Below are 19,843 nucleotides of genomic sequence, written 5' to 3'. Positions count from 1 at the left end.
TAATGGTCCTAATAAGAAAGAAAAACCAAAGCAAAGCAAAACAAATAAACAAACAAAAAACCCAAAACAACAAAACATTTCAAACCAAATCAAAAAACAACAAAAAGACCAAGCCAAGAAACAAAAAAGAAACAAACTTAACAACACCAAAAAACCCCAAAAATAAAAAAACAAGACAAACAAACAAACCACAAAAAACAACCAACCAAAAAAATCTACCAGATTAAAAAAACCCAAGAAAAGAAAGGTTGAGATTTGAAGTCCCCAGGAGAGTAATGGAACAGAAACAAAAGGTATCAGCACAATGGAACAATAAATTTAATCATTGTATCTAGTTTATGTTATGCTGTACATTCCTGACTTCATGCATCTTCTAATTGAACAAATCACCCAACGAACAGTGTAGATGACCTCCCTTTCCATGTAAACATAAGTTAAGCAAGTAGCAAACCAGCGAGGTTTGATTTTGACTTGTAATATCTGCAAAAGCTATTTTAACAATGTGTGAATCTACTTGACCCCCATTCTACAGCTAAGGTCAGCAGTGAACTTTGGTTCTAGATTTAAACCTGCATGACATTCTAGGTTATTCAGGTCAAGTGTTTTGATCAGAACTGCCTTTGGTGCTTCCGTGAATGTGTTAGATAAAGAGCCAAAGAACCACTTTGAGCCCTGGTTATCACTTCTCAGCAAAACCAAAATTTACCAGCTATTGTCACAGCCACACATAAAGCAAATGAGAGGTGGAGCTGCCTCTGGTTACAGAAGCCAAAGACAGGGACTGGGAAAAGGAAGATCTCCCCCCACTGTAGACGAAGAGCAGGTTTTAGACCATCTAAATGATCTGAAGCTGAGCAAGTCCATGTAACCTGATGGGATTCACCCATGGCCCTTGAAAGTACTGGCAGATGAGGTTGCAAAGCCACTGTCCATCATATTTGAAAAGTTATGGCACTCTAGTGAAGTTCCTGCTGAATGCAAAAGCAAAAATATAACCTCAACTAGATGATATTTAAGGTCTATTCCAAGCCTAGTCATTCTATGAAAAATTATTTCTTTCATCAGAGAGGTATAGTCTGTATAATAGCTCTGACAAAGAACAGCATCTATAAGATCAAGATGATTACAACACATACCAGCAGGCCAGAGGTGAAAATATCTTGGCTAAACACCAAAGAAAAAAAAAATAAATCATTTGTAGCTATGATTACCATTTAGAACTACTCCCTGTAAGGTTGTTGAGGCACACTGTCCCACCCCCATACTATTACATTATATCTACAAGAAAGACACGGAAGTCACACACCAGTACCCACAGAAATCCACATATGTTGACTTCATTAAAATCATATTGTGCTTTTTGCTTTCATTTTTTTATCTATAGGAAAGTGTCTTCTCCCGGATGTTTTCTTCCCCTATTTTCCTTTTTAAGATGCTGAGGACTCTGCCTCCTTCTTCCTGTGGGTAAGTGAAAAAAAAACCCACAAAAAAGGTCATCATTCGATCTCTGCTTTGTCTCTTACTATAATAAAATTATCTTCCTTTATATCACACTTTTATATACTTGACAGCTATGCTTGACAGTTAGTAATAAAACTCAAGTCATAATCTGTTTCCAGTTAGAAGAGTCATCTTGAAACCCTTTGGTATTCTTGTCAAAAATAATAATTGCTCATTGTCAACATTAACCCCCTTGAGCCTACAGATCTATCATTCCCATTGCTTAACCTAACAAGCATTACTGCCTACAACAATCTGCCACTGATGCAACAGATGAGACACTGTTGCTGCTTTATCTTACTAGATATTCTTTAAAGAGTAGTTCATGGTAACATTGACTAGGAACAGATAAAAAGAAGTTGTAAGAAGTTATAAAATTTTTGTTATGGTATAATAATACAGAATTGCATGGAATGAAAATCATTCACAAAAATTTGCTTTAAAGCCATGTTTACTTTTAACTCAAGAAAATAAACCACAAACAACAAATGACACTATTTTTTTGTAGAATCATTTGAGACTCCAAGACTTGCCTTGCCATCTATTTCAAATAGAAATAGATTCCCTAGCTATATTAATTGAACTACATTTGAAAACATTTCAGGGCTGTATAATGCTGGAATGGGTTACTTAGTAACAAGGTAGAATCATTCTTGACCAAACATTTTTAAGAAAAGACTAATCAAACAACAAAGATAGATAATTCAGGTGCATGTGAGCCTGCTTCTGCTCACTGATTTGGATTAAGATTTCTTCTGGTCTCAAAGTGTCCTGTATTTCTGTAACTATAGTTCAAACCCGTATTGCTCCATTGGGGTCCCAGCTTCTTCCTACTCAGGTTCAGATGGCCAAACTGCCATTAATAAAGATTGTATGCATTTCCTGATGTAATGCAGATGCTTTGTCTTTTTATACTTTCAATAAATGAGCTGCAGAACTCAGTGTTTGACAAAATATTCAGTACTCATCCTCTTTGAAAGGACTAAACAACAGCTCTGAGAAATGTGCTCTGAAGTTGAACTATCTATCCACAGAAATATGTATTAAATCAATGTCATGCTAACTATTTTAATAATTATAATAATACCTAATTTTAATAATTAGATCCTGTGAAAGTCCTGTCCCACCTGGCCCTGAACACATCCAGGGATGTGTTGATGGCCTGGACAGGTATCTGCCAATCTGGAGTCACCACTACTGAAGAGGAATGCTGCTTAACATTTATGTTTCTGTACCTCTAGTTCTTGAATGCCACTTCTGATACAGCACTAGAGGAATCAGTGTAATGTAGTGAATATGTAATCACAAAGTATCACTCTGTCTGAGGTCAGTTTTGAGGCTAAAACAGCTTTACAGACTTTTTTCTTTGTAAAGTCAGTTACTATTACTCACATTTTTGAGGAAGTAAAATAGCTATCTTGTTAAAGTCGTATTCATATTTCAAGCATCGCAGAAAGGCTGTTTCAGAGGTGGGCCACATTCACAGTTTTAATGTAGTGTGTCCTGTTTTTTTTATTTTCTGTTTACTTAAAGGTGGACACAGGCTAGACACTGTCTTCAGAGAGAACTTCAGAATCACAAAATACCCTGGCAAACCTCAAGACTTGTACTCAGACTAGCCAAAGGCAATGTTCCCCAAAAAGTAACTCAAAGAAAGCTGTATTCAGCTACAAAAACACATTCAATCCACTTCACAGAGCATTTAGTGTTGATTTGGTTAGTGCAAATGTGATATTTGCGTCAAATTCTCCTGTCTTTAGAGTAGGTAAGAAAAAGGTCAGCCAGGAATGATTTCTTGACTTTTTTCTAAGTGGGACTGTCTGAATGTACCATATTCCTTGTGGAAGTAACAGGAAAAATTAAGTTAGATGATGAAATTATGAAGTCTATACAAATATATAATCTCTCATATTAAATCTTCTATAATTGTGTTAGCAATGAGTGACTTCAATTTCTGCATCTACTTAGTGCAGTTCCAAAAAAGTGTCCAGGTTACAATGTATGTCAGGATCTGCTTAGTTTTCTCTTGAATTCTAAACCAAAACCCCATCAAACACTGAAGTCTCACTTTCTCCAGTCACCAGTGCTTATGAATAGGATCTTTCTTATGTTTTTCCTGCTGTTGTTGTGTGCTACCTGCCCTGCCCCCATTCCCACTCTCCAAATCCATGTGAAAGGCTAATTCATCTGGAAAAGGGCAAGGGAACCCTTTGTATTGAATCTGTGCTGAACTTCAATAAAGTGACTGTGAAAAGTTTTTGAGAGGTGCTGTTGCACCACAATATTTTAATTTATTCCTCTATTATTGTTGCATTTTCTTTTAAATGCTAAAAGACTTTTGTTGGGGACAGACTTTAATACGAGCCTAAGCCTTATTATATCTCCCCTCTCTTTTTTCATTTACTAATATGTGAAATTGCAGGGGCATTGAATACAAAAACACTGTTTTCAGAATGACAGCTTTGCAGCTAGCCCCTGCAGAAAGATTTGGAAATTTTAGAATTACAAGTGGCTTAAAATAGGAGGCTACCAGTCCAAATAAAAAATTTCACCTCCTTATTACTGCATTAATCTTACAGGTATTTGACAAAATATAGTCACAAAGAGGTTTGCAAACATGTCTGTAGGACTTCCCCTCCCCCCTGGCCCTTTGAAGGCAAGAACACTGGGAAGAAAAAAAGAATTGGCATTGCCTACGTTCAGCAGTAGGTGAAGATCATATCTCATGCAGATAATGGCTGGCCATGCACACATGCATGCATTGGTGCACATGTGAAGAAGCCAGAAAACATCCAAGTACCAAGGCATCAGTAACAAGAATACTGCCAATGCATTTTAACTGCATCTTGAGTTATCAGTTCTGACTGAAAATTAATATACACTAAAAGGTTCTATAAATGCTACACATTTTGTACAATTTATATACATTTTATAAATGTACATAAATACACGGAGTCAGAATAGTTCTTTTTAGCCATACAAAGTATATGATTCGAATGACATTTAGAGAAATTATAAAAATAATTTGACTTTGCTGATATTTCAGGGTTTCACATTTGTTGATTTTAAAGCCTCATCTACAACCACTGACTACATTACAGGTTACTGCCAGAGACACTATCACAGGCAGATCTGTCACCCAGCAAGGTTATGATTTTAGCTGATTTATTGATTCATCCTTCACTTATGACAAAAATCTTGGGCTTTTGGGTTATGTAGGAGTAATATAATCCTATTAATGGAAAAAGATCATCACTAGGAAAATTAACTAAGTAGTACCATCAAAAAAGTGCAAATCTTCCTATTTCTAAAAATACTACTTTTTATCTTTTTAGAGCACTGTTTTCTTATTAGGTTCCACTGGTGTAATTGGGGCCAAAATATCAAGATATATTTGACTACATGAGAGCATACTAAATATATATGAAGAATTCTGTTCACTGATTGACTTCTTCTACAGCTTAGAATGTTCACTGAAAAGAATCAGTCTAATCACAACATAATTCCACTGGTGATAGTACTTACATGCAAAAAGACACAAGGCTCAAAGATGTAGGTTTTTTGCCTTGCTGAGTTAGCATGCATTAACTAAGAGTTAAAGAGCTAAAGCATATTACCTATTTTTAGTTTGCTGCAAACTAAACTGTATAGTCTACTGTGAGATATCTAGTTAAAATGCAGTATCTTGATTATGTCTTTATACTTTTTTCCTATGCATCCTGTAGGTTAACATTAGTCATAAAAGTTTATAAAAAAACTACTTTACTTTTAAGACATATTTAACCGAAGTTTTCAAGAATAGCAAAAGAATGGCATTATTATTTTTTTCCAAAATCATTAATGCAAGATAATTTTCTCAAGAATCTCAAGGGAAGATATAAGCAATGTTAAGAAATAATTTTTTTTTTTTTTAATTGCAGCCACCTTCCTCAACATTCTAGGCAACTTTATTTTTCAAAAAAAATTACAACCAAGATAGTTATCACTTTTAAATAAATCTTTACACAGGAAGAGGATGTATCCTAACTATTTTAGCTCTCATCCTAGAAGATGTAGCCAAGTACATGCCTTTTCTTTCTTCTTAGCCTCTTACAGCTGTTACCATGCTGGTTTTTGATTGTGGCTGAAAGAGGATCTAGTTTGTGTCTTTGGAGGGTGCTAGAGGAGATCACCACAGAGCATGAGTTCAGATCTCTAGCTGGCATTAACTTTTGATATTCTACCAAAGTCCCTGCTGCTGTTTTGATGCAAGATGTCTGAGACCCTGACCTACAGACCAGAAGGATGTGATCCAGTCTCCTTCCTGAAACTCAGGACTGGAAATAACTATGATAATTTGGATTCCACTTTGTGATAACTGTTGGCACGTGGCAACTTTCTAATGGCAAAGCAAGAAAGAAGCACCATCGGCACAGCCTGCTCATGCTGCTGTTTCTGATGCTAACACTTTTGATGTTCTAGAAGCTGTTGCCATTGCATCTTTCCCTGTTGAATCCACTGCACATCCCTGGGATATAAGCCAAACAGCACTTTCTTTGTATTCTCTTGCCAAGATAATTTTTAACCCCATATACTACCTCAAAATATAGAACCAATTATTTGGGCTATAGAACTTAAAACAACTTATTTAAAACAATCACTCTTAAGGCCATGGAAAAGACTCATGCAATATCACAGGATAGATACTAAAAATAATTCAGGAATATTAGCTGAAAAGCTTTTGTTCTGTACTGATAAAAGCATTGCTTTGCAATTAAGAAGTTGTTGAATGTCTAATATCTTTTCAAAATGTTTTCACTTCTTTGTCGCGTGCCTGGCTTCCTGGTTTACTAGTTACAAATTTATATTCACCTGTTTACACTATACATGACCAGTTTTCATGCTATATTTTTATAATGGAAAATGAGCTGAGGAAGTCAGGGTTTTGCTTTCTGAAACCTCATTAGGAGGATTTTATTTTTTTCCAAATCAAGATGAAACACAAAATGAATGTTCAGGTAATCATTTGGACTGACTCATTGAAAGTGGGACTCATGAGTGTTGGTGGAACATTCCACTTTTGACTCATGTCTGATTTTTCTCAGGACAGTCTGAATTCAAGCATCTTTCAGCCTCTCTGCATATTCTAGCCATGTTCATTTATGGTTAAATTCTTCTACCCCATAAACAGTATATTACTTATTGACAAATCATTATTTATTGAACATGGCACAATTTAATCATTTTATACTTTGTTTCTAGTCCCGAGACACCATCCTTCACACGGGCACTGCTCTGGAGTATTTTATCTTAGCACAGAACTCCTGGTGAAACCCTGAGCAAAGCAGCTGGTAACTTTCAGGCATTTCACCCCTCCTGCAGAGCCAGTCTACCCAGAATTCCCCTCTAAGTAGTCTGACAATTAAGACACAATAAAAGATGCTGACATCTTGTGTAAACATTGTTCCTGACTCGAGTTATCCCAATTATTTTTTTATGTTTTCCCCTTAAATGAGAAAGACATCAGGTGGTAACTCAAACACTGAGATACCTATTTATGTTTTAGAACAAACAGTTTAACCAGTATTATATACAGATGTCTAAATGTTTTGAAAGTACCTGTTTACAGAAGTAAAATGAAACTACCTGTTTAAAGTTGGAGAATTTTATTTAAAATCTGCATGTAGAACTGAAATTACTTCTTAGTTGATACACTGTGGCAAATGAGGCTTATTTGCAGAGTATATGAAGTGCTTGGATTTCTGTTTGAATCTGGAAAAGCAATACATTTGAATTTTCATTAGACTGCTCCATTTTTACAAAAATGATTCATTGTATAAAAACAGTAGTAAGTGGCTTACGCTCTGTCTTTGTCAACAGACAACTGGCAAATTGCTGGCTGCATAATATTTCTGTTAGACTACTTGCATATGGAAATCTGACTGCTTTGCAAGCAATTTAATCAACAGTGTAAATAACCTGTGTAAGATAACCAACAGCACAAATGCCTTTAAATAATCAAGGCTCTTTAATGTACATAAAATAGGCTTTTGTACCTACAATAGACTTGATCTTTATAACCATGGTTTGTTCTCACCTATTATACCACAACGTGCTCTATAGTAATCAATGGATATAGAAGCTTGATTTTCAAACCTACTCTTCAGTTAGTGCAATTTTTCACCCAGAGAGAATTGTGTCCACAATTTCACACTATTAATAAATTGCCAGGATAAAAAAGATAGGATTACAGATGTAAAGCTGTACTTTTGGACTGAAATGTACTGTGATGAATAAATAAAAATAAATCTTTAAAAAAAATCATGTAATTTGCTAGTGTTCTTGAGAGACATTTCTCATTTTTCTTCAGCACTGAAAGTTCCCTGGGTTTTACAGTGTCATAGAAGTTTGATGAAATCAACATTCAGATGTTTCATGCAGCATAATATTTCCAAATTTTCCTATTAAAATATGTCTATCAAAACACAATTGCTGAAAATGTGCATTATTTGCTTAATGACACAAACATGGTAGTATTTCCCTATGCTCTGTGCCAGATGACATCAAAAAGTGAAAAGAAATAAAGCTGGAAAACCAGCAGACAGATAGAAGAAAGACTTTAGGATATGATGCTAACAATAAAACTATAGCAAGGTAACAAATGAAAATGGGTTCAATTATAATTGATATGCATTTAGAGTTTTCTCTAGACTCTCAAAATAATATAAAATGCTGTGCTCATTGTGCTTTCAAGGTCCCTTGCTACATCTTTTATCATGTACCTATTAAAAAATTTAAAATTTTAAAATTTAAGGAAAAGTATTTTAAGCTTTAATTTTTGCACATTGCAAAAGCTGTATGCAATGATAACCTTACTCAGTCTTGCACTTTACAGATGGCCAAAATCAGCTTTTATTTAAGAGGGAATTATTGAAGTTGAATGGGTTTAAAAGAAGATGTTTTCAAGGAGAAGAATCTCAACTTTCAGCAACCTGAGAAGTGGATTATACAGAGAAGCATGTAAGAGCTGAAAAGATTCATTACCAGTAAAGAAGTTACATAAGATATAAAACTGTCTACAAAGCATCTTCACTTCCTAATATATAAAATGACTTAGTACGTACTTTGTTGAAAATGTTGAAATGCACCATTCAATCTTTAAGCAACCTTCTTTTTATACCTTTTTATTCTGCACCACACTTACTCTTCCTGTGCACCTCCAAGCTGTGTCCAAAGCAGGGGCCAGACATAAGATAGATTTAAAATCTATGGTGAAGGTACAGTTCTTTCAAAGGCACTATGCTGAAAATGGATTCTCATATACTGGTAAGATCATCACATTGCATTTCTCTTTCCCTCTGCAGTAGTTTTGGGGTTCTACACATACACAAAATAAATAAACAAATAAAGAAGTGCAATGAATTTTATTATTTAATTCTCTAGGTATTCCTCTGGATGTTTATAGCTCCAGATCAAAAGTTTGCAGGTGGAGCTTAACAAGCTACAGTAGAAGGCATGTGAATGTTAAATAAAATAGAATATTCCCCTGTGTATCAGCAGAGGCTTAGCATTAGGGCTACCCACACAGAGTCAACACAGGATGAAGATGCAGTGTGATACGTGGTGATCACATCTTACAGGGGAAGGTGGTTAAGGAGAGCTAGAGATTGGTTGAAAGGATGAAATAAATCCGATCTTTTCTCATTTCATAAAAACTTTGAAGCAAGAATTCCCTTATTGAATCACAAAATTTCTGTTCAGTCCATATTCTATGCCTATCCTTTGCATAAATATTTTAAGTGAACAAACAACTTACGCAGTAAACTACCAATGAAGGGTCAAGAGTGCAGAGCAGTTACTTTTTTTTCCTGACCAGTAACAAATAATTTAGAGGGCTGTTATGCGTAGGGACCTTCCACTTCAGATGAGGTGTTCTATTTTTGTCCTTAATTAAAGAATGGTAAAGACCATGCCTTATAGCTTCCCAGGTCTCATGGGTTTGCATAATAAAAGACAATATTACTATAAAACAAAAATAAGTAATGTACAAAACACGTACTAAAATGTAACATACTGCTTTTGACTACAATATGAGTAGTTGTCTATCATTCTAATATATGAATTTTATCTGAATATTAAAATATTTTGGTTTGGAAAACCAGATATCAGCTACCTGAATCAAACAAATAATAGTTTATCTATTTTTTTTTCAAATCCTTCCTATGAGATTTTTACTGGAGTTGGATAGTTTATCTTTTTCACATCTCATGTTATCCCCTTATGACTTGCTTCCAAACTTACAGATGTTTTCTCCATCGACTCAAATCTTCACAGACCAAATCTAAGGCATGCTACTTGACTTTTGAAAGGTTGAGAGAAGGCAAACACAGCAAAATTCAAAATAAAACTTCCCACTAGGAGAAGGAACAGTCTCCTGAGTAAAAGTACTTCAAATCTTGTTCCCTTTACAGTAAATTATGCTCCACCCAGATAAAGATGTTTTACTGGACAGATTTTAATTTCTATTAGATGTTACTGAACCTCCTTTTCTCTGTGAACTCAATTAAGTGGAAATTAAGATATGTAAGAATACTAAAGGTATTTTTTGAAAGTGGACATTACATGTACATATGAGAAGAAATTAAGCACTCTGTAGGTGACTGATACACATTTACATGCTTGCAGAACATACATCTAGCATAAGTAGATCTGGAACAAATGATTACGCAGAGATAATCTGTGATGTGTTTACTTATTTTTTGCCAAAACTTCATAGAATATCTCTAGTTAGAAGGGGTTCATAAAGACCATTGAGTCCATTTCTGTCCTCTTTAAAGAGCTGCCTAAAATTAAACCATATAACTAAGAGCATTGTCTATAGAGTCCTTGAACTTTGATCACTCCTTCAGTGCAGACCCGTTTTGTAAAGTCCAGTCTGAAGTTTCCCTGGTGCAGCTTCATACCATTACCTTGTATCCACTTACAGGTCACCAGAGAGAGGAAATCAACTCCACCCTCTCCATTACCTCTCTTGAGGAATTTGTTGACTGTGATGAGGTCACCCCTCAGCCTTCTCTAAGCTGAAGAAACCAAGTGACTTCAGCTACTCCTCATAAGTCTTGCCTTTGAGAAGTTTCACTATCTTGGTCACCTTCCACTGGACACATTCCATGTCCTTAAATTTTCTTTATTTTTTATTTTTTCTAGCTAACTGTACAGCAGATAATTTAGGGATGGGAAAAACAAAACAACACTCGTGTTGTGATCAACCCATGGTCCTTGTTATTGAATCAGTACTTGTGTTCTCACATACATTTTCCAATTCACATTTCAATGAATAAAGTGAATTTTGTGAGTTCATTCCTCTGTAAGAACAAAAGAATACAGCCACACTTAAAGGCCTTAGAGACTACTACTAGCACTGCATGAGAAATTAATAAAAGAAGAGTATTTGGCAAAATCTGCATATGCTGAGAGAAGCTATTAATACTTTTTTTACAAGACCTTTAAGTATTACTCTATTTGTCTGTGATCAGGAGAAATAGGTAAAGTTTTTGAGGAGATCTGTTCTGATCTGAAAGCTGTTCTGATCCAGTGTCATCAAGGACTTCTGACTTCCAGCTACCAGAGATTTATGAGAAGATATGGCAATCTACATTATACAGCTGTTGAGGCAGATTCTGTGCAGAATAAGCAGATCCAATGGAGAACACATGTCAAGAGTAGTTTTTTGGCTCATGGCTCAACAAGTAAGGATTTGTGTAAGAAGGAATAAAAAAAACATTTTTCACAAAGCCTCAAGTCTTTCATCAAGGAGGAAAGAGGATACCTCAGTTTCCTAAAAAAAGAAAACAAAACAAAACAAACCCCCAAAATAAAAAAAAAAACCAACCCACAACTCTGAAAGAGAAGACAGGCATTGTGATGAAATCAAAATCAGACTATCATAAAACCTCTCATCAGCCTCATGATCTCATTCAATATGGAGAAAGTGCAAACTGTTTCCAATGACCTGTAAATGAAAACAACCAGTAACGTGGTGAGGTATTATAATGGGTGAGGATTACACATTTTGGAGAATCCTAATTAAGATGCATTTGAATGCATTAGTCCTTACTTACACTTCACGACATCTATGGAGATTGTCCAGATATGATCTGTATATGACATATGGCTGACTGACCTCTTTCCAATTCTCTCTACTCAGCCTTTGGGCAAGATACCCATAGAGATCTCAGAGCAGACAGGTTAGTGCTCAGTGAGTAGGAATGACTATCCTTATTCTCACAGTTTCAGGCTCCACTCTCTGGCTTAAATATTAAGAAAGGCACTAAATGACTGGCATGGATTTGGTGATGTATCCTAAAAATTCAACTGTAAAGCAACTGTAGAAGCTGGTTACCACATTTACTTAACTGGACAACATCACCATTTGAAACGGGCTTTATCATATGATTCAGATAGGACTATGCTGAAAGAAGTGGTGTTGCAACTGAAATGTTAAATGCAGAACAAAGTATCTGTTCAAGTGTGTTTTCTGGCCTCCATCTTTACAACAGGCTCTAAGACCTGGCCTCTGCCTAACCTGGGCTGACGTATCTGGCCAATACTGTTTCATTTAATGACCAGATAAACAAGCAGTTCTGGAATAAATTACTGTTGAAAATATTAAGAGTTCTGTAATGAGTTACAAAGCAATCCCTGCTGTAGAATGAAAGTCTATATCTCTCTGAAATTAGTGTTTTTTGAAAGGAACAATTATGCTATGTCTTTTTTAAAACAAATGTGTACTACGTTCATGCTGAGGCTAATGTAATGATCTCGTTTGGGAAGGTCTTTATTTCAGCATGGGTAAACTTGAAACTCTAGCAGAATTACTTGGAATTACTAAAAAAAAAGAAGACCTGAAAATCAAAATTGAGGGAGCCAGTACTCCAAATATAAGACAAGAGAAAAGGACAAAAGAATATCTCGTGAGTTTTCAGTATATGAATAATAAAATAAACTATTATTGAGAAATGTGAATGAACAAAAGATAAAAATGGAGCATCCTTTGTGTATGTACATGTGAACACATGGATGAAAACACATATGGAATACATACAAATGTTTCTATTCTTCTCAAGTTACCGTTCTGACACAGAAGAGTAATGAAATGGCTGTAGAACAGCTGGGTAAATCCTTCATTCATACAGCCTGGAGCTGGGGCTCAGAACTTAAACATATTAAGCTGTACTTTGAAAATCAGTTTCATAAGTTGAGGCTACACTCCATCACTGCCATGAAAATATGTAATGCCTCCTCCACAACTTGTGACTTGTCTCTGCTTTGTTTCACCCTCTCCATGTGCCAGAACAATCCTGTTCCAGGCTGAATATGCAGCCAGTGGCTCACTGTCCAAATGGAGATCAGCACTATGTGATGCTGATCCGGGGTCTGTATCAGGACTGATACTGTTAAATATTTTTATTAATGACATAGATAGTGGGATTGCATGCATCCCCTACCAAGTTTGCTGATGACACCAATGTGAGTGGTGCAGTTCATACACTTCAGGGAAGGGATGCCATCCACAGGAATCTTTGTCAGGCTTGAGAAGTAGGCCTGCATAAGTCTCATCAAGTTCAATAAGGTCAAGTGCAAGGTCCTGCACCTGCGTTGAGGCAATCACCATTATCAGTACAGACTGGTAGGGGGGTGTGTGTGTGAATGGACTGAGACCAGCCCTGCACAGAAGGACTTAGGGGTACTCATGGATGAAAAACTGAATATCAACTGGCAAATGTGCATTCATGGACCAGAAAACCAGTCATATCTTCATAGGCATCAAAAGAAGTGTGGCTAGAAGGATGAGAAGGGTGATTTTTCCCCATGTACTTCTCTCATGAGACCCTACCTGGAGTACTGTGTTCAGTTGTAAGGTCCCCAGTACAAGAAAGATATGGACTGGTTAAAGTGTGTTGAGAGGAGAGCAACAAAAATGATCAGAGGGATGGAACACCTCTGCTATAAGGAAAGGCTGAGAAGGTTGGGCTTCTGTAGCCTGGAGAAGAGAAGATTCTGGAAAGATGGTATTGTCACCTTTCAATACTTAAAACTACAGAAAAAATAAAAGAGATAAATGTTGTATTAACATACACTATATAAAATAGGTATGTAGTTCTCTATGGTGTATTAGGGTGTCTCAAAACCAAATCCTACACATTTAGAAATTTATCCTTGAAATTTAGAATTTAGGAGTAAGCAGAACTGAAGCAGATCACATACAAGAGTTAGATGCATTACTACCACACCAGATTAAGAGGCATTTAGGTGGTTTAGGTACTCAGTACATTCCAGTACTTGAAATTAAACACATTCATTATTTAAAAAAAAAAACAAAACAATCAGAGCCACAATTATGTCATTAACAATTAAAATCAATACTGCTCACAAAAAAAAGGGCATTCAGTATTTCATCTTACAGACTTTCAATTACATTTTTTATGTCTGATTAATTAGAAACATTTCAGAATTGTAGCAAAATATATCTACTTTCCCCTTGCCCACATGCATGACAGAGGGTCAGGTACAGGCAGCTCTAACATACAGCCAGAGCATATGAATAACCAGATAACCGAGGCAGTATGGATAGTAGTTCTCCACCCTTTCATCCCTGTAGACAGTGTTTGTCCCTTTGATCCCTGAGCAGATCAAACAAAATCCACTAATCAATTATTTCTCTTTTTTTGTCTTTCAGATGCTGCCACAGGCCTTCAAATACTGATGGCTAAGTACTTCAGGAATATTTTATTTGTTTACTTTTATAAAACAAATGTTTATTGCAAGAGAATATTTTTTCCATCTTATTATTTCTCCCACCATTTGAAGCCATAAATGAAAAACATTTGTTTAAAATTAGCTGTAAAAGCTTTTTAGTAATAATTATTTGGAATATAAATTTTGGAAACATATCAGAAACTTACAAAGAAAAAGTAGATTTCTTACATTGATGTTTTTCAAAACTTTTGAACTTTGGACATGACAGAATCTTTACTCTCCGTAGCAAAACTCTAGATGATTAGGCTTGAGTTGAATTATTTGAAGGGTTCTGAAACATACTTCTGTAAAAGTTTTAATAAGAGTGCAAGGAATAGCCACTTGCTCCTTGGTTTTGGCTGCCCACTTTTCTGTGATATTGAGAGTCTGAGGGACTGACTGACCACCTGGGTGGGCAGTCCATGGCATGGCTGCTGTTCGTGTTGTTTCTTGCACACACTATATAACTATGCTTCAGTGTACGAGTCCTCTTCAGATGCTAATAATGTTGTACAACTTCTCAGCCTGATCTAAGCCACTTTATCAAAACTCATATGTGTGTATTATAATTCTTCCTTATGCACTTCTGTTTGCTTATCTAGGGTTTTATTGGTGCTGCAACTACGACCAGAGAGAGATTCATCTTTAGCTAGTAAATTAGAAAATGCTGACCTGAAAGGTTCTTTCCTGAGAAGTCTCATGTGATGTTTAGTACCACCAGTGTATAGCACACATACAAGATTTATTAGCCATTAAAAATAATAAACAGTTAATACTTGATGTATCATCCATCAGAGCTGATTTATCAGCTCTTGGGAGCTTGTGAGAATAGAGATATGATATTTTTAGACTTTGAATAGCAGAGATGGGAAGAAGGGAAGGGAATGAGAAAGGATAGACTTTAAGGATGGGAGAAGCAGTCTGGGCAAAGAGAGGAACATGGAAGTGAAATTACAGTGGTGGATTGTGGATAACAATAACAAGATTACAAAAAAGGTTAATCACCAAGTGAGTTGAGAGAAGCCATTGTAGATGGGTGCAACAGAAATATCAGCTAAGGTTAAGAGAAAAAAATCAGTGTATGACTCCCAAGAGAGACCTCTGGGGACCTGTCTGGCTGGTGTAAGGCCCTCCTGCTGCTCTTCCTCCTTGTCTCCTCACTGGAGAAGAACACCATTCACCAGGACAGGTTGCCTTCTGCCTTCCCAGGTAGGACCTTGGTTGCTCTAAGACTGTTGTGAAGTGCCACTGAGACCCTGGGCTTGGGCACCCCCATCTGCTGCCAGATCCAGTGGGGGACTGTTCTGGTTGGGAAGTCATTACCAACTGAGGAGGGCAAGCTCCATATTTATGTATCTGTATATAATCTGTAATTGGCTGTTACTACCTCATTAAACCTACTCAAATTTTTATTTCTAGCCTTAATGTCTCTCTCCCTTATTCCCTTCTTCATCTTCCCCTGGAAAGGTAGTGGGGAAATAACAAAGAGCATCTGTCACTGTCTAGTTGCTGTCTAAAACTGTGATGCTCTATTTGCAACAAAAATACTTTTATCCAACAAGAACAGTACTACTTTACTGATCTTTCAAAAATTTTCCACTAGGATTTTCAAATTCTAGATTTCTTAAAAAAACTGATAGAGTATAAGGTGAGGAGATTATTCAGCAAGTGACCCTATAAAACCCTCTGGCTTTATCTCAGTCATTTTCCAGCACATCTTTCTTAAAATTCAGCACACAAGCATATGATAGAAGGAAATAACAAAAACAATTATTCATTGTGAATAGGGTAACTTTAAACTTTTCAAAGCAATAACACAGAAGACAGCCTGCAGGTATATTACTTAACTCTTAGATTTTTTAATTATCAAAGAAAGAATGGAAATTAAGCACCAGGCTAGAATTCATTGAACTGTAAAATTATTGAGGTTAGGAAAGCCCTATGGAGGCCATGTAGTCTAATCACCTGCTCAAGGGAGGGTTAAGTTCAAAGATAAATCTGATTGCACCATCCCGTCAGCTTTTTAAAATCTTCAAGGATATGGAGTCCAAATTCTCTCTTCTGTCACTTCCAAATAAATATGTGATTATATACACCTTCGACAACCATCTGGAGTATCTTTAGACATGAAAGTATTAGTTTTATATTTCAATTGTCCAGATTCACCCAGTGGATAATTTATCCCTAAAGTAGTTGTCAAACACAGCTGGAAGTATTACCTGTCTGTAGGTGCCTATTTCTGCTCTCTCAGCCATAAACGTAGCCCATAAGAGTAGTTTATGAGAAAACCTTTAGACAACTGAAGTTCTGTAAGATGATAATGAAATTGTAGAATCATTGAATCATAGAATGGTTTGGGTTGGAAGGGACCTTAAAGATCACAATGACTCAGTCATGAGCAGGGATACCTCTCACTAGACCAGGTTGCTCAAAGCTCCATCCAGCCTGGCCTTGAATACTTCCAGGGGTGGGGAAGCTGCAGCTTGCCTGGTAACCCCACACCAGCATCTCACAACTCAGTATGGAATTTATTCCTAATATATAATCAAATTCTACCTAATAATCTACCTAGGTAATGATTATCCTAATTATGATGTTCAGGCTTAAATTCACTACAACTTCCTCTTACATGGATCCTCTCATCTATTCTACACCACTCATGGAATCTTAGTATGAATTCAAAATTTTTGAGAGAAATCTTGTGTTGGCCAAGACCTCGGAAAACCTTCCATATACTGTCACACAAATGGTAACCAGGAACTCTGTGCTTAGATAGTGACTGATAACTTCATGCAGCACTGTTCTATAGTTCTGCAAGTATGTTTTGCTTTTCTTGATCCTTTAGCATAATCTATTTTTCCACAGCTTATGTAGTTCCTAAATGCCTTAGGAGTTAATAATATGTTCTATCCCTCTTTCCACATGGAACAGACTTTTTTTATTCATCTGGATGTGTACCTTTCTACAGCTGCACTAGCAATCCTATGCTAAAACCTCTTTGTTAACAAAAACCAGAGTAAACGGAAAGTGAGTATATCAAAGCCCTACTTTTCAGGCCCAGAGATAAAAGCATTGTAGCTGGCTTTTTTCCTGAATGGACATTTGAATTTCTGTGTATTAAAGGTCTAAAAATTGATAAAATTGGCTTCCTGATAGTTCCCTCTTCAGATTCTGAGTTAGTTCTTTTGTTTCACTTTCTCAAAAAATTGCCTGGAACTTCCAAGGCTGTGATCTGAGCAATATTGCTTAAGACTAGAAATATAAACATCTTTAACAAGCATGAAAAAGGATGACTGACCACTGTCAAACCTGGTACAACCATATAGTAATAAAGTTGCATGTAGCCCACTCCTGTTCTGTCCCAGGATCAAAAAGTAAAATCATGAGATGGAGAAAAAGGAAGTGATTTGCACTGATCACTAATGATTTCTCAGGGGGAGGTTCCAGCAATGCTTACACCATCATCAGAGATGATGGCATAAGTATTATTAATTTCTGCACTGTGCTCTCCTACTGGTTTGTGATCCAGGAACTAAGAGGCCAAACGTATCAGGTAGTCAGAGGTCCCTGAGATTAAGGTAACACCCATAAGAAAGTTATGGGAAACTGGAAAAGTGATTTGATGATGTCTTTTCTAATGAGGATGAAAGAATTGTATAAATCAGACAGAAATGTATCACAGGGAGATTAAAGGAATTTAAGTATTTAAGAAACCTCAACTGAAACACAGCATTGCCCTGACACTTCGCTAAAACTTTATAATTCCATATGAATAAAGAGAGAGGCAGGAATATAGGTCATGGACATAGCTGTCTATCTGCTAGTGCAAAAATTGATGGCATAAGGAGGGGAGCCCAAACAATCCTTTGAAGAAAAACTACTGGGTCCACTTGGACCAGAAGTTTCAATGTTGCAAGAACTGATGACAGATCTAGACTCAGCTCCCCAAAATGTCTGCAGGATCCAGCTGACACTTACCACTCTGATAAAGTTTTTTTTATTAAAACACATTTTATCATGATGTTATCACACGAATCCCACAGCCATTTGTGAATTATCCACATCCCATGAAGGTGGAGGCTACTTGATGAAAGTTGAAGTTAAGAAGACGGTAAAGAGAAAAGTAAATTGTCTTCATTAAACATGGGAAAGAAGGCCTATTGTTTGTAGTAGGAGGTAGAAAGAGATTTTCAAGGGTGAGAACAAAGCAGATTATAGGATTTCCACACATTTCAATGCAAATAAGCCCTCAATCTAATCTATTAATATTTGTCCATTAAACTGCAGCATATCTATTCTGTACCTTACATTTTCCAGATGGGTTGAACCTTTGATCTAAAAAGGCACAAGAGTGAGAACAGAAAAAAAAAAGATAAATGAGACTCTAGTGGAAGATTTGGGTGATTATCACTCTTATTTTATTATCTGATCGTATTTCCTTCTTTTTTGTACTTTGAGCTATGATCCCTATAGGACAAAAAGAACCTTGAGCTGTTTGTAGCAGGATTTTGACTCCAAAAGTATTTGAAACTACTGCCATATCCTCAGCATTACTGCTCCTCTGTCCAAACTAAAATCAATTTCTGCTGTAAAGATATGTGATAATTATGAGAAATCTAAGTTAATAGCTCTGTTTTTAATAAACACTTTCTATAAAATAATTCCACCATATCAGCTGCCTTAATGATTGGAAGCATTTGCTGTTTTCTGTATTGTTTATATATTTTCTCAACCACTTTCTGTGAATTAGAGAAAAGTAAACCTTTTCTTCTTTTTGCCTTTCTCCCTGCAGTTATTTAGAAGTCCAGTACATATATTGTGTCCTACTTTGATAAGAAAGAAATACTATTGATATTTTTTATTTCAGTTTCATAAAAAGCATGTTTGTTTTTGTTCATAGATTTAAAGCCCCAAAATGGACCAGTACCGTAAATAAAACATGCAATCTCATTTTAAAAATTTATTACAAGGAATTTTGTTTATGATTTCATGTTCTCCAGTAATAATTAATTGGAGGTCTTCACGGGTCCCCACAGACTAACTATCATTCAAAATGCACTAAAGGATGATCAACATACAGCAGCACATCTTCAGCAGTGAAAGTAACCATATGTATTTTTGCTACTACTTTAACATAAAGTTAAAAAAAACTCATTTTACAGTGTGTGCAAACACTGCCAAGAAAACTGATAATGTACCAGTTTATAAGAGTACAAAGAGTTTCTATTCAAGTTACAATCATTACTAAATACTTGCATGATAATATTTTGAATTTTTACTGTGACTTCCATTGGAGCCTCAGGAAAAACTTTAAAACTGTTAATTGATTAACTAGCAATATTTTTTTTTCAGGAACATATTGAAAATAATTCCATTTGTTATTCTGTGTTACTTAACTATGTTTGAAGCAACAATAAATGCAAGAAAAACTTGCATTCAACCCAGCAGTTTTAGCTCCACTGTACAAAGAAGACACTTATTCAGCAAATGTATGGCCACCCTCTTTTTTCATCCTTCAAATGAAATCTGAGATTCTTAGGGGAAGGATGGACTTGGTAGCACATCC

The 19,843-nt window shown here is 36.0% G+C and overlaps 2 long non-coding RNA genes across 2 annotated transcripts in view; one reads left to right on the top strand and one right to left on the bottom strand.

The window, feature by feature from the left end:
* Positions 1 to 8,496, top strand: part of LOC139804652 (uncharacterized) — a 116,373-nt gene extending 107,877 nt beyond the window's left edge. The window contains exons 5-6 of the long non-coding RNA XR_011729476.1: positions 1,385 to 1,464; positions 8,375 to 8,496. This is a non-coding gene — a long non-coding RNA (uncharacterized lncRNA). The remainder of the gene's footprint in view (positions 1 to 1,384; positions 1,465 to 8,374) is intronic.
* Positions 1 to 19,843, bottom strand: part of LOC139804653 (uncharacterized) — a 125,497-nt gene that overhangs the window by 14,507 nt on the left and 91,147 nt on the right. The window lies entirely within an intron of this gene.

Source organism: Heliangelus exortis, chromosome 18, assembly GCF_036169615.1.
Source record: "Heliangelus exortis chromosome 18, bHelExo1.hap1, whole genome shotgun sequence".
Classification (NCBI taxonomy): Eukaryota; Metazoa; Chordata; class Aves; order Apodiformes; family Trochilidae; genus Heliangelus; species Heliangelus exortis.
Note: the sequence above shows the minus strand (reverse complement) of the source record. Positions and strands in the feature narration are given on the sequence as shown.